This window comes from Haliaeetus albicilla, chromosome 9 (assembly GCF_947461875.1).
Source record: "Haliaeetus albicilla chromosome 9, bHalAlb1.1, whole genome shotgun sequence".
NCBI classification, from domain to species: Eukaryota; Metazoa; Chordata; class Aves; order Accipitriformes; family Accipitridae; genus Haliaeetus; species Haliaeetus albicilla.
This window is the reverse complement of record NC_091491.1, coordinates 29,245,279-29,261,483: the sequence shown is the minus strand read 5'-3', so window position 1 is coordinate 29,261,483 and position 16,205 is coordinate 29,245,279. Positions and strand designations below refer to the sequence as shown.

The 16,205-nt window shown below is 45.8% G+C and overlaps 1 long non-coding RNA gene across 2 annotated transcripts in view; it reads left to right on the top strand.

The window, feature by feature from the left end:
* Window positions 1-214: 214 nt before the first annotated feature.
* Window positions 215-16,205, top strand: part of LOC138686689 (uncharacterized) — a 31,972-nt gene continuing 15,981 nt past the window's right edge. For both annotated transcript variants that reach the window (XR_011325981.1, XR_011325980.1), the window contains exon 1: window positions 215-359. This is a non-coding gene — a long non-coding RNA (uncharacterized lncRNA). The remainder of the gene's footprint in view (window positions 360-16,205) is intronic.

Below are 16,205 nucleotides of genomic sequence, written 5' to 3'. Positions count from 1 at the left end.
ACCTGGAAGATCTCTAGTTCTGCCCCAGCATCAGCGTGGCACAGCCTCACTTCTTTCCTTGCTTTCCTTTGTTTGCATGGCCAAAAATCCCAGTGTTATTTACTGATTAACTGTTGCTGCAAGCCCAGCACTGCCCACTGCTCCACCTCTCCATCTGGCCCTGTGCTGTGCAACTTCACAGGGCTCCCTCCCCCACTAGCTGGAAGTGGCTGTGTGGATTTTTCTTGTCTTACCAGCAAGTCTGTTTTCCTCTTTATTTTGGGTTCAGTTTTTCCTGGGCTGTGCAGCACAGAGCTGCTTGGCTGCTGTTGGTGCTGCAAACCGCCCCTGTGGTCTGGAGCCGCCTGCGATTCTGCTGTGTAAGAGGTTTCCTTGCATCCGTGTTACTCTGACTTTTCCCTGCTCCTGGTGTTTTGCCAGGAGCCTGCCTTGCCTGAGAAGGCAAGCGGTTCCCCTCTTGTCCCAGGGAGTAGGGCATGGCAGGACATCAGTGAGCCTGCTCTGTGCTGGAGCTGGCTCGGGGCATGGGTTGACTGCGACCTGTGAACTAGTTGAACATGGGCAGGTCTGTGGGTGGATGTTTGCTGGGAGGAGATAGGTGAGGAGCTGTTGGAAGGGGTCTGGGCTGTGATATGGTTGATTGCTGGGTAGCAGCCAGGCTGGTCCTGGCAGCTCCCGAACTGGGGCGGGAGCTTGCCCCTTTGGCAGCCCACACTAGTTAGTGTTCCCTTTTTAACCCTCTTCATCAAGATCTCAAGGTCTTCTCTCTTGATTTCTTTGCACTATGTGGACTTGTGCTTCAGCTTCTGATGAGTGGTAGGTATAAAGCTGGTTTTTGCTGAAGTGTTTGAAGGCTTTGAGATGTTGCAAATGCTCCTGCTGCCCAGGTGTGGAGCACTGCTCTGTACCAGCAAGCGGGGACGACTGCCCCAGGTCTGGTTCTCCACTGTGGCTCCATCAGAAGTCTGGCTCACAGGAGATGGTGTGGAGTGTGCTAGGCTGATAGCAAGCATGCTGGAGGACAGAACTGGGGTTCAGAATAATGGCAAATTGAAGAAATCTGCTAATCTATGCTATGTTGCTGCAACAGACTTGTGAAAACAGAAACTTTACTCAGATTTTACTGACATCTGTTGCTGTCAAATGCTTTTTCACATCTGCCTCCACACTCCTGCAGTGCTGTAGATCCTGTCCTGCAGGCAGGAGAACCTGTCCCTGATGGCAGCACAAGAGCTGTCTGGGGGGGTATACTGTAGTGGGTGGCTTGTCTTACAACCATTATGAGATGGCATGGGCGTTGCCTTCTGTATAACTTTGGGTTTGCTCTTTTTGCTGCCTTGGTGAAGACCCTTGTGTTTCCTGATACTTCTGGCTTTGCTACAGCTCTCACCTTTCAAAATGTCCTGCTATTTCCAGGTTGCCCGTCTCCTCCCAGCTCAGTGAATCAGACCCTCATTAGCTCCTGTCCCCTGCTGCTTTTTCCCACTCTGCTGCTTTAATCCTGCTCTGAGCTGACAAGCAAAGCACATTGAAACAGTGGCTAGGATATGCTCTGGAAATAATGCTTCTCTTTTAAACCTTTTGTAATTCTCTTCTATTTGGTCATGTCCCAAAAGTTCTGCTTATATTAGTCCAGTTGTGAGATCAGTGTCTTCCCTATATTGACTACTATAATCTGCTTCCAGAAACCTTCTCATTAAAACCATTGGTGCTTATATCCTCAATGCTGTATAACTTATGAACACAATGGGAAAACTACATCTATTTTGACTGCAGTCACAATGAAGGGGAATTATGTACCATAAGGCAATTGTTTACCATGTGTGCCCATGAGCTCCTCAGCACATTTGCTGGTAGGTGTGCAACCAGAAAACAGGATGGTGATTGTCCTGTGGATGTGGGGTACCAAAGGACTGCAAGTGTCTTTATCAGTTGTATACACTGAGTTGTCTTTACTTGCTTCTGTTCGAGGGCTCGCAGTCTGGGATTGAGTTTTTTGTGACCCTTCTAGCTTACACCCCTTTGAGCAAGTGTCACTTCTTCCGATGGGCCCCAGCAAGGGGACTGCTGGCAAACTTGGTTTTGGCAGAAAAATTTAACAATATAATTTCAGCTTAGTAAAGAATTTCCTGGCAGGGTCTGTGGATGTTTGAACCTAGAGAAGGTTATTAACTCTCCAGTGAGTGGGAAAGTGAGGACTATATGACAAGGCTGATGTTGGTGTGATAAGCAAGCTGAGCTTGTGTTCTCCTAGATGCTATGGAGGGGCCCAAACCAGCATCCTTAAGCTTTAGAAGAACCTTTGTCCATATTAAATCTTTAACTGGCCCCTTTATCAGCTTTCAGTTTACCCTGAACCGCAGCTTTAATTGTTTCCACGCTTTTGCAGATCTGTTAGCTTGCAGTTGTACATTGCTCAGAAAAAGTAATTGCAAAAATCAGCATGTGAATTATTCAGCTCAAAGGCCTTGGCTCATTCTCATTCAAAAGCAATGTGTGCTGATGAATGTCAGCACACAAATGGAGCAGAGACCTGGGGAGTGACAATTCATTACAGATGGGGCTGTGAGGCAGGAAAGGGGCAGTTTTCACTGGAGGGGATGCTGAGTTAGAGCCCTGAAGGGAGCAGCCTGGCAGAGGGAGGGGGGAGTAGAGCACTGCGCATAGACTTGAATTTTGCAGGTTTTTGTAGAATTTTGCAGCTCTAATATTCAGACAGTCACAGATTTCCACTCACTCACTTGATGTCTTTAGAATATATTACGAAAAACTTATGTGGAGTGCTGCTTTGGTTAAAGAATAATACTAAGTATTGATGTAATGGTGAAAAAATTGTTTTAAAGCATTCCTCTAGCATCTTCCTACATACCCTAATCCAGCAGTGTCCCTTATTACATGGAGAATCTAGTGATGGTGCCTCTGTGCCATGTGGCATCCTGTTCCTGTGCATTCATTATTCCCATGCTTTTGAGTTGTGATTCTCTTCAATGTCTGATGCATGAGGTAGGAGAGAAGGGGAAGAAATGGGTAAATTGGAATAATGAGGAAGAAAATTTGCTCTATTTGCATTCAGAGTTTTGAACAGCCTATATGTAAGCCTTTTTGATGAAATCCAGAATGTATGAGCACTAGTTGTCAGCAAGGAACAGTATTAATAGACAATTGCAAAATTTTCTTTCCACAGGAAAGGGCCTTGCAGCCTGAGGCAATATTTCCACAGTTTTCCAATGGCTCTGGTCACTTATAACGGATTTTCTCTACTTTATGCAGCTGTGGTCTGGCAAGTTGTATGACAGGGAAGATTTTCAAGTTATGGTTTGCAGACACAGGGTTATTAACTCCTGTACAGACAGAATAATAGCTGCCTGTGTCTTTTTTTCTGAGCTGGAACAATTTCTTTCTCAAAACAGCAGGCTTTGAATATCTTTGGTTTTTTAAATGCAGGATGATTTTGTCCTCTCTGATGTGTGAAAACATGCAATGAGTCTTTCCACCACCTCTGCTCTTAGCACAGAGGACAAAGTGTAAAGGCTCCTGGATTTTGTGTTCAGTTGACTTCTGCAGAGGTCAGGTAGTCAAGTCCTCTAATCCTTTTTGTGCCTCTGTTTATGCCTGGGACACTTACCTACTTCTCACATGTGTCCTGAAGATAAGCACTGCAGAAACTGGGATTCTTATGTTGAAAGTGTATAAAGAACAAACAGCTGCTGCTTTCTTGTTGTGCTGGTCTGGGAACAGGCTCAGTGCCTGGGAACGATGGGTTTGCATGCGGCAGCGAAGCGGTGTGTGTTCGGGTCTGATGCTGGTGATGTGTGTCATGCTTGTAGGGTGTAGGTCAGGGTCTTCTGGTTCTTGATACTGAGCTTTTATTTTACAGCTTGATGAACAGAACTAACTATGCTCAGTGCTGTAGCTAGCAGGAAATAGATGAATGCAGCCTGATCGTGGCTAGCTGATGGCCAAGCCCATGAAGAGCAGGTAAGGTTTGCATAACACTACAGCCTGCACTGAGAGTTTTCTTACATGGGACATAACTACAGCTTCAGAAAATGTCTCATTCCAACCAGAAAGAAACCCTTGGCCGTAATACAGAAATAACAGGCCTATATTGATCCATGAAAGAGAAGCTCACCTGCCAGCAGGCTGGTTTTGTTTGTGCTTTGCTATGACAGATATTTGCTCCTGATCTTCTCTCCTTCATGTCTGTTTCCTGGATCCCATCCTCAAGGTTGCACCAATGTAATAGTGCAAAAACCTTGTGAGGAAGAAAAACGCAAGGAATGAATAAAGTAACAGAAATACCACTGAATCTTTTATACTAAAAATTTTCTTGGGAGTAACTCCCTCTTCTGCTTACACTCACAGGAGACCTCTCCTGGCTGTCATAGGGGTTGATGTCTGACACCTAGAACTGTCTTGAATCATTTCCCCAGGAACTGACCCTCACCAAGGCCTTGTGTCTTTGCCAGCAGGTTTGGACATGCAATGGAGGTAGCATCTACCGTATCTCTAGAGTACCATATTGATACACAGTGAATGGCAGAACTATGCACTAAACCCACTGACAGTCCAAAGCAAAACATCCTCAAGGGTGTCCAGTTTCACCTGGTGTCAGGGAGTTTCTAAATCAACACCAGTGCTGCTTGTCTGGGAAAAAAGAGCAAGTTAATTATCCCCTGCCTGACACAGAACTGGTTTTGCGTGATTTGCAGATTCTGATCCTTGTCTCCTTAATCTGCCTTTTTTTTTCCTCTCACCACCCACACAAAGCTTCTCTTTCTACCTAATTCTAGCTCCTGCGTGATGATACTGGTTATTACCTCCATTCGTGGTGCCAGGCTCAAAATATTCTCTGACATCAGTCTCCTGCCACAGCTGATGGAAGCAGCCCTGTTGTGCTGGGCACCTGGAGAGAGCAGCCCATAACCCAGTGGTTGTCCTCACCTGCTGCATGACCAGAGGCATTGACAACCAGCAAGATCTGTCCATCCATCAGCACAACAATTGCTGCTGTGCCCAGGGCATTGCTGAGTGTTCTGCAGGCAGCATTTGCCTTAGACAAGAAAAACTTGCAAAAAATAAAGTTCATTGACTAGCAGCCCAGGAGAATGCCTTATTTTGTGGATTCTGTTCAAACCTAATCCTGGGCAACTCTCCTGACCTCCAGTAAAGGCTTATTTTTGTGGTGGTACTTTAAAAAATCCCAGTGCATCGCTCCTCTGTGTATCATGACCTGGAGGAGTGTCTTGGTATCTGCACAAATATGCACAGGTACAGCAGCAAACAAATTTCAATATGAAAAAAATTCATATACTTTTTGGATATGTTAATTTTTGCTGACCTTATTTTTCAACCAGAGGGCTATACTATAGGCCATGGCTTGGACAAACCAGATAAATTGGAAAAAAGCCCTTACTGTGGATTACATAAAGGCATTTTTCCATGAAAAAGCCATGTCAGAGAACATTTCTAACAATGGATCATTCTGCAGCTACCTTTTGTGCTTGGAACAGCTGAGTAAGCATGTTTTATCTACTACCTACAGCAATTCAGAAAATGCTTGTCACCTGCAAAACGATCTTAAAATATGTGATGGTCAGACCAAATTCCAAGAGCAAGATGGTCTGGTAAGCAGGGCATTTTGTTGGAACAGCTGTGTCTACCTCTTTGCTACCAGAGAACAGGTCTGATGTTTCTGGGCTTACACTAAAGGACACCCTTGTTCACAGGTACTTTTACTTTAGAAGAAATTCCTCTAACCTGGAAGTGTCAGATGGAGGGGGGGGGACCGGGGTGTGAAGCTGACAGGCAACAAATGATATTGCTATAGGAACCAGATGCACAATCTGTGCTGCTGCCGTTGGCCCTGAAGAGCCATGTTTGGATCTGGGGATGATGTTTTGGTGTGGAAAAAGACTAGGTTAGGCTGGACTATGGAGTGAAGCCAGGTCTTGAGGGGCTGACTCAAATTTGTCTGGTTGGAGAATACGCCAATTGCAGAGTTTCCTGAGCTGGCTTTGTATGCCCACTTGGTGGTCTTTAAAAGCATTGCTTTTGAGAGGTGATGAACTCCTCAGCTCATGTTAACTTTAACAGCTCTGTGGGGTTTTGGGGTTTGAATCTTTTTTTTATGGCTAGAACTGGGCCTCGTGTTTCAAATATTATTACCATGTGCTTACAGAAGTGGACTTTCAAGGTGCTACATTAACATTTATTCCACTGAACGAATATGTTTCTGTTCTGTTTTTTAAAGTCAGCTGATAGGAAAGCTATTGCATGCATTCATGAAGTCCTCATTTTTGGTTTGTGTTTCTAGTAGGAAGTACATCAGGAAGCTCTGGTGATTTAAATCAAAGCTGTTTCTCTACCTGTTACTTTCTCACGTGTACTACAGACCAGAGTAGAGTCACACTTTTGGCAAAGAATTGCTGCTTCAGAGAAAAATAAAAATGAGAATTTGGGCTAGGAATTGAAGTTGTTAATGTGAATTTACATATGAAAACTTGTTTTTGTGATGTGGAAAGTTATTAAAAACTTCTCTCTAGAGAAATAGGTCACTTGATGAAATCACCTATTTGAATATTTTTCTGGTTCTCCAGGGGACTTAGTAGTTTGACACTGTACAAATATTTTGGTATTAATTCAGCTGGCACTGCAATGAGTTATAACCATTGTTGGAGTAAGCACACAAGAAGGCAAATAAAAGAACAAAGGTGCCTTGATGTACTGTGCAGTTCTGTGAATACAAGTACTAGTGGCTAGACATAAATATAAAAGTGAACTTCTCTATAGAGGAGTGGATTTTTATTACTTTGCAAGAGTGTTTCCTTAGCAAAAAGGACAAACACATATCGGTTTGTTACCCAGATGTTTCCAGAGGCCTCTGCCTGAGGCCATTCCTGCTGAGTGTGAGACAAGGGATGTAAGGGATTGCTGGGCAGCAGAACAGAAAAATGCTGCTGTGCTTGCAGGGCAACATGATTACCCTGGACAAACCCTTCCTCTGCCCCAAATGCTGCATGTGCATCTGCCTGCTGGCTCCTGAAAAAGAAGCCAACGTTTCTCTTCCAAGAAGCATTTATGTAACTGCTGCTCTAAGTGAAAGAAAGCTTGTCATCAGTTTAGAAACAATGCTGCACTTTCCATTTTTCCCCCTCCCCTAGGGTTCTGAGAAGGGTTCAGGCCTATTTGAGGAAGGGGGCAGCTCACTTTGGCTTCTGGTGTTTGCTGTCACTGCAGTAATGTTCATCTTCCCTGCCCCATGTGTCCTGTCCCCAGGGAGCCCAGCTGGAGCAGATGGGACCCTCCATCCTGTGTCCCATGACAGGCTGCAGCAAGTACATTACAGAAATGCAGAGAGGTGGTATCTCACGAGTTTATTTGTGTTATTTTTCCCTGTTGAAGCTTTTTGGCACTCCTGAGCTCATTTCTTCTTCCTGAAGGGTGGGTGCTGCTCTGCAGCAATGTCTGGGACAGCAATGTCCCTGCTCCAATACTTCCCTAGCTGTCTAGCTAGCACTTTGTCAAGTCTGGATGTAGTGTCACAGTGGAAGCTTGTGTTCTTCTGATCACTTCTGCGTCCTTTCCAAAACTGTTGCTTCCCCAGGCCTGAGCTGTTTGACAGTTTCACTGTGACCACAAGGGATGGAGACCATTAACCAGCAGGAACTGGGCCATCACCAAGAGACAGGGCTCAGGAGGTGCAAAACTTGTCCCACATTGCTGGGTTTATAGATTGGGAGCAGAATTAATCCGTGTATTTCAGTGTGACTTCATTCTTTTGCCTGGGAGAGCTAAAGCTATATGTAGTATCACAGGCATAGTCAGCTTGGGGCCCTTGGGGGACACAGCTTGGGACTCTTCCTTGGACTGAAGAGCTTGGAGGCAGGGAATAACTGAAGGTCAAGTCCTACAGGCACACACAGTCTGGAGACCAGAGCTGCCCACAGTGAGCTGCCCCAATGCAATGGCAAAATGACCCGCTGCTCAGACCCTGCGGATAATCCCTCAACAGCTTCATAAACCAAACGTAGCCTCTCCATTTCTGCCCTGTACAATCAAGACCTAAGAGACCTGGTGTGGGCAACACCAGGAAAGGCTGAGGAAAGCTTGGATGTCCTTCCTGAGTGTGGCAGTGGTGCCAGTATGATTAGCAAGGCTTTGTAGAGAGGTTGCTGACCTCCAGACACTGCTAGCTCACAGCTGCAGGAGCAGTGCAAGAGCCCAGTGCTACCTTGATGAACACCAAACTGGTTGAGCAGTGCTAGGTGTCCTTGTAGCTGCCTAATAGAGCAGAGGTGCTGATTTTTTAATTATTATTTAGCACTGCATTATAATATTCAGCCTCTAAAAGTACTAGTGCTGGTGAAGCAACAATCAAAGGGAATGCTCCTGCTCTCACCGTTGCTGTGGCACTGCAGGGACAGACACAGGACCATGAGGGGGCACACAAAATGGCCCCATGTAGATCAAACCCCTTTCTGCATATTAATGTCCTTTGTAGGACTGTGCTTTTTAGGCTTAATTCTGTAATTCTGAATTGCAAAGGCACATCCATGACTAACTACACTTCTATGTAAGGCTAAATTATGATAGTAAAAGGCTTTTCAGTTACCAGCCTGACACAAAACACTACACCACTAGCAGGCAGCAAAAGGTTTAAATGAGCTCTGCAGATTCATGGAGATAAGAAGATGGCTACAAAGGGGATACAGCTTTAGGATGAGGACTGGACAGTCTGTATGACCACATTAGTTCAGTAGCGATGGGAAGCAACTGGTAGGTAGGCACAGCAAGCCATGAGGGAATGACTAGGTGGGCAAAGTTGTTGGGAAGTTTGGTCTCTGAAGGAGATGCAGATATCTCTGCACTGTTCCCATGTTTGTTCCAGACTAAGGAGTGTTAATTTTCTGGCTATGCAATTAGCCTCGCTGTGAAAGCTCAGCAATGGATATTTTACCATGTCCCTTGGGAACCTGGTTCATTAGTTTATAATTTTAATTAAAATTGTGCTGCTTAATTTCTTTGAACTGTACTGACTTCACTGGAGTGGTGCCATTATCTCGCAGAACAGAAGGCCAGCATCAGGTGTGTCTGGCTCTAACCGTTGCTGTGTGCAGTCACTGAGGAAAACCAGAAGGCCCAGGCACTTTTAGTGCTTACAGGGACATGGTGTTTCTGGGAGCATTTCCCTGATGCATGGCTGTTGCTCTCTCCTGCACTCTGCCATTACACCTTTGGGTCCCTTTGCTGCTTCCCACCCTGCTGGACAAGTCATTAACTTCCTTGGTGCTACAAGACACTGGACATGTCTTTGGTGGTGGATGAGGCAGATTAGAGATGCAAGGGGCAGAATGACAGGCTGGGTTTGTGCAATTCTACGGCGTGTTGCTGGTTGTGGAGATGGGAGAGAAAATGAATGTACTGGTGAAGAACCCCCCCTCCAACTTAACTGGCAGTGCCTGGCTGATACCCAGCCACATCACTCAAAAACTTTGCTGGAGATTAACAGGGGAGAGATGTATTAAGTGCTCTGCAGAGCCTGAACAATGAAATTAACCTACAAGTGAGGAAGGAGCCTGTGCCAAGAGATTTTTATCATCCATGAATGAGCTGGATACTGAAGGGCTCCTGACTTTTATGAAAGGCAGGAAACTCAAGCTACTATTTTATGAGCCAAGAGATTTGACCACCGTGAAGCAACATCTGTGTCATTAACTTGGCTAGGCAGCCCAGAATATGTCAGGACAAGGGTGGTGACTAATGCTGCTAGAAATGTTCCTGAATTACTTGGGAGCAGCCGCTCCCAGGACACCCGCTGTCACCGAGGGGTCTGTCCTGGCAGCACCGGGCAGCAGAGCACCTCTGCCAGCTCCCAGCCTCTCCCTGGCAGTGCTGCAGGTACTACAGCCGTGCAAGTACTCCCCGGCCAATTTGCACAGCGCCTTGGCACGCTTAGAGGTAAAACCCTGCCCAAACGCTGGCAGAAAGAAATGGGCAGCGAGAGAGAGGAGTGGTGTGTTTCTAGGGAATGGGATGACTTTGCTAGTGTGGGTGTCTCTGTGTAACTGCACCCACCACCCTGCCCTGTGTGCTGCTCTTCACAAATGAATCCCTTTTGATCTAGAAATGAGTTTGACTGCTTGTCCCCGCTGCCCCGGTGGCGAGAGGGCTGCTGATGCGTGCCTGGTGTACCCTGGCCAGCCTGCACCGCTGCTGTCAGTGGCTGAAATAACTGTTTCCTACCTTGTGCATCTTTCCTGGCCTGTTTTAGAGAGGAACGAGGTCTCCTCTGGGGTTTTTTCTTTTTTGCAGCCTGAACTATCCAGACATTTAGTCCTTTCTGAAGCAGGCTGGTTTCCTGGCGGTACCCTCTTTTGTGTCTGTTGAAATTAATCCAGCTCTCTTGAATGTAGGCGGCAAGAGCAAACTTCACTTCTTGTGCTGGAGACACAAATGAAATATCAAACTCAATGGCAGACCCTGAAGGACCTGTGGTACTAATTCCTCTTCAGGCTCATCCTGTCTCTGTTGACATGATTTTTCATTGCCTCCCTTGTAGCCAGTTCCTTCCTACTTTGTATCTTGTCTTTTAGCAGAAGCATCTTAAATTTGCTAATCCCCCTTTGATGCCACGTCAGCTGCTTCTCTGAAGTCCAAAGAGATGAGCTCTAAGGGGCTTCCTTTGGCTTTCAAAGGAAGAAAGAACAAAGTCTGACAAAATTTCTCTTTGGAAACTCCTCATTTAATGTTGTTGTATTTTTCACTATCTTGTACTATTTCAGAATTTGGTTTAAGACTTAGCTTTCTACTGCAGTTAGACTAGTGGGCCTCAAGCTTGCCTCATGACTTCTCCCTTCTTAAGTACAGGTATTGTTTTGCGTTTCCCTAGTCATACGGTAATGTCTCAGACGTGCTCAAATACTGCTATTTCTGCAGCTTCGTATGCCAGCCACTCAGCTGACTATGTGAAACTGCTTTTTTCCTCATTATCTGGGCTGAAAAAATGGCCAATTACTTTATTATATTTATCCTATTACCCATCTTGTCTTTTACCTCATGTTCAGCATTATTTTTTTCCTATTGAAAAGTAAGCAAAGAGTTAACTTAGCTTGGGGATATCCTGAGATTAGTATTTATCCCATTTTCTCTGTAAAAAAGACGCTCCCTTCTCCTTTCTTTGATCTACTTTTTCTTGTATAGCTAACTAAACTTTTCAGTTTGTTTAATACCTACTGTGAGGTGTAGTTTGGACTGAGGATTGCCAGAGGCGATAACCAAATGTTTTTGACCTGCCATGTATTGGTACCTTTGCTGTTATTCCCTATTCCATTCCAGTTGGAGTCTCTGTGTGCTCCAACTACTCTTCTAAGGTGGTGGAGTGGGGACTTGGGCTTGCAGTGGTGCTCCAGACCTTACCCCTTTTTACATGAGATACAAATCTTGGAGCAGTTTAGGCGCTTTGCTTCCACTTTTTGGTCCTTCAATTCCTCAGCCTGACTTCTCATTTCCTGTAGCAGATCAATTTGCCTTTTGGAATTGGAAATTTGGAATCAGACCTATTTTTCTTAGAGGTTTGGTCTAAATTCATATGTGCTAAATGGATAATAATTTATTTTTATCCATTCCCTTTTCACAAGCTCTGACACTGACACTATATACTGGAGCAACCATCACCATGTGTCTGTCTCAAGGGTTATGTGTATCTTGTGGCACTGCAGTCTCCTGTCTCTGCACTTATGCTGCCTTCGTAACTGTCCTCATCTTTGTCGCTGCTTCCCAGGCAGATAAATCCCTGCTCTCCTGTTCACTGCCCTTGGCTGGTGACTGCTTAACTCCTTCACTCTCCTGCCTCCATTGGCCCTGCCCTTTCATTTAGGGCTCAGTTGTTCATGGTCCATCAGCTGAGAAAGAAGCTTAAATAGGAAAAGGCTTATTCACGCGGATCAGGTGATGGGGCACTCCTGCAAAGCCTGGCCTGGGGAACAAAGCATTTTTGGGGCTTGCCAAGTTGCCTATAAGGATGCAAAAGCCACCTCCTGTGCAATTCCTTCCCTTAACAGAGGGGGATGCAAACCTCCCCACATAGCCATGGGGTGCATGTGATTATGTAGGCATGGTGCAATGTTTGTGGCTGCCATGTCCTTGGAGGCACTGGCAGAGAGGACCACGGCTGGTTTTAGCTTCCTATCTATCAGCTTTAGTTAAAAATTAATAGCATACAAGCTTCAACCATACACTCAAACTTGGGCAGCCAAAGCCTTCCCTTGTTGAAGCTTGCAGATATTCACATTCTGGTTAATTATATAATTGAGATGTTTCCAGCGATTTAAAAGACTTCTGACTAAGCTGTTGGCATAAAGGGGAAAACTGAAAGCTGGAGTCAGGGGGAATCAAGAATTCAACAGAAGCCTTTGAACCAGCTTTTGATTTACATATGAATAACGTTGATCTGCAAAGGGAATTGTGTCCAGCCATCCCCAACAGAGGCATCAGGCAGGAACTGGTTCCTTGCTGGGAGTGCTCCCCCAGTTCCTTCCAGGATTATTTTCTCTACGATGCTTTCATGACCATGTATTTCTGCCTAGTTACTTAGGATCTCATCCAGGTATAAATTCCCTTGATCTCAGGGACATTGAACCACAGTGCAGAGTGCCTGTGGTGGAATAGGGACAGATGTATAGTCCTGGAGGTCTGGGAGGCAGCACATGCTGATGTAGAAACAGGAGGCAGCAAGGAAGATATTAAAGTGCCTTGGTGCCTGTGCTGGTGGTGGGACCGTCCTGCAGGGATATTTGCTCTGCTTCGTGGAGACACTGTAGTACCACTGTGCTGGGTGCTGACCTTGCAACTTGTCAGCTTCTTGTGCAGCTGGTTTTTGGTTCTGTTGCTCCCGAAGGTCTTGGAGATGAAGGATTTTGTGGGTTTTTACTTAGAGGAGGCACTGGAGCATAACATATAGCCTATAAACTGCTTACGAAACTCTAAGCTTTGCTCACCTTTCCTTCTGGGGTAACCAGTGTCATGTGCCTAGTCTGACTAATGCTTTTTAAAATGCATTAGATTAAAGGTGAATGTGTTGTTTTGGATTTAGCAATGAAGTGACAGCATTTCTCATAGCTGTTCGCATACAGCTCATCAGGGAAGATGAACACTTCCTCTTCCTGAAACCTGCCAGTCATCCCTGAACATGACGACTGCAGTTCAGTGATTACATCTGTGCCCTCTTCACAAGCATCTGTAAAACACACCTGAATGCTCTTGCCCTAGCTTCACACTGTGTGAGGATGTATTAGCAAGTCAAAGCTACGAATTTTCATGTATTTTTCTATGGTTTTTCTGCATGTCACCTAGAATGTGTAGTCAGTAGGTTGTTTGTCTGCATTGTTACCTGGCTACATGAAAGGAGGAACTAGCCATAGGTGTTTTGAGGAGTGTATAAGGAAAAAGACTTGCAAATAGTCTGTCTGACTCCCCACACAGGCTGGCGATCCCTCCCTAAATGGGGCTCTGCAGCCACACACCTTCACTCCTGGCTGCAGTAATGTTAGCATGACTGTAACTGAGACTGAAACTGTATAATTTTCAAATAGTCTGTGCAAGCCTTGTTTGGATCTGGATGTAGCTCCAGATCCCTTTGACAGCATAGGAGGTAGCAACCAGTGCTTTCAGACTGCATTGGGACCCTCTGTACTCACTTCTCTTTCCTTTCTGATTGCTGTTGCCTGTGTTTTGCTACTTCAAAACTTATCTTTTCTACTTGCCCCAAAAATATTTCTGGTACTGATAGCTTTTAGCAAAACTAGGTTTTGATTTGGGATTTCTTGCTTTGATTGGAGGGAGAATTTTTACTTAGGAGCGCTCTGCTCTCTGTGCCTGTGGTATGCTGCAGGACATCTCATCCCTGTCTTGCTGGAGCTGGTTTAGACTAACCCCCATTCACAGCAATTTATATTTAATCTGCTATCCAGATCTAGTGCTTCTGAGCCACTTCAGTCCACGCGCCTCCTTCTCCTTCCTATTTTGGGCTCCTGGGTGTGCTTTGACGCTTCTTCTGTGTAGCTCAGCCTTCCAAGCTTCAGCTTACGTGAAATCCCCAAGACAGCCAGCTTATGTCACCATCATCCATCAGGGACAGTCACAAAGAAATCTGCAGCTCAGTAGAGCTGCTCTTGCTCCCATTCCTCTGGGAAGAGGCAATATAAGCTTACTGAGAAGGCAGGCAGACTGCAGAGATGCATATGCAATGTGGTGACATTTGAATGAAAGAAAGTAATGTAAAACATGGATTTGTTACAAACCCTACTTTTTAATATGTGTTATATAAAGCAATTATTTGATGCTGTGTTAGAATAAGAAAATTAAGTCAAGCATCATGTACAGATGTGTTGGTTTTTCTCTTAGCAATAGCAAATTACTTCATTCATGAGATGGTGTGAAAGAGTGTCCCATAGAGCTTGCCTGAACATGTGTCCAGGGTACCGGACACAGACAATGTATGTCTCCTGCCTCTTTCTTTGGTGGAGCTTGCCCTTCTGTGTCCTTCTGGCAGGGCCAATAGAGGCTCTAAGTGAGGAATTGCAGCTCTTTCTCTTCTGCAAGAATTTTGAAGGGTGTTCCCTGACGGACCGTTTTAAAGAAAGGCTAGCAACTTCTGTGTCCAGCTGCAAACGGGCTGCCCCATGGTGAGCTCAGGGCACCATGCCCAGACCACAGCCACTCATTTCAGTGGAGCCTTGCGTGTGGCTCTGCTGTTGATCTGCCAGGTGACCTTGGTCAAGTCACTTTGCCTTGCAGGTTGCTTCTTTTCTGCTCCTTGCCCTGCCAGCATACAGGGACAGGACTGCTTCTGCAGAACAGATGTGAGACAGCCCAGAGGTTCAGCTGGCCCTGTGGGCTCCTTGGCAGGTACCAACAAGAGCAGAAAGAGAGCACAAGATCAAGGCATTGTACAGCAACTCTTCTGCCTGCACTGCCTAGTGCAGCAGAGACCTGATCTTCATGAGAGTAAGCTGCCACTGCAAAAGAGGTGATAGAGTTAACACCTCCTGTTACTAATCAGGTAGCTATTATCTGCTGCTCAATCCCTTCTGGCCCTTACCAGATCTACGTGCTATTTGTTTCCTAAACAGCCTCCTACCATGCTGTTAAATAATGTGAGAATTTTGTGCTTGAGGAGTTGGATGCAGGGCTGCTCTCTTAAATAGCTGCTGTTGTTCTGTGTTGCAAATTGACAAGGTTGCACTGGGTTTGTAATCAACAACAATTAACTTGCCACAGGGGTTGCAAGAGAAATCTTCAGCCCACATCACAGGCCCTTCTGATCCTTTTCACAGAGCACAAAGCCATAGCTGCCAATGCCTCGCACAGACACACTCACACAGCTTTTTTCTGTACAGACGTGGGGCTTGAGGTGTCTGCAGGGCTCTGTCCCCTGCGCCAAAGGCACCACTTGGGAGTGCAGAAGGGAATAGCCGGGAGTTAATGCAGTCTCACAGAAACCAGCTTTGTGCCCTGCCATCTTTGCATGCAGACTTGGCTCTTGCCACCCCTGTGCCAGGCTGACCTCTCGCTGGTCAGAGGACGAGTGGCTACTGGGGCTGCTCCTGGTACCACTGAGGTGCAGGCAAGCCTGAACTCCCTGCAGATCCCACAGGGAGGATCCCAGCATGCCCACTGCCTTTCTACCCTAACCTGGCATTTGTCTCACTTTTCCTCACGATGGAAAGAGCACCTAGAAATGCACCCTGGAGCCGAGCCTCCAACCAGGGACCTATTAAACTTGCGTGGAGTTTCCTTTTAAAAAGGTTTGAGATCCCTTCTGCCCCTCCTGTCCTGCCCTTCCTGGGCCGTGCTGCTGTAGTGAAATCCCTCCATTAGCTCCATGTTGGATGGAGGAGGTCTTTACCCCCGGGACAAAGGAACTTGTCTGGCTTGTTGCTGAGGGAATGTGCCATCCCTGGAGCAGGGCTCAGTGCTCTGCCCCTCCAATGAAGGCAGGGACCCAGCTGACCAGCCAGCTGCTTGTGCTGATAATTGCAAAATCGGTGAGATATAATTAGATTATGTTTATTTCATGATCAGTTATGCTCAAGCTCTTACAGAGACATCTTCATTATGTTAAATTAATTTTAATTAACTTGCTGATTCTGGGGAAAGATTAGCATCTAAAAGGTATGTAAGACTTACAGGGCTTGTCTATTTAG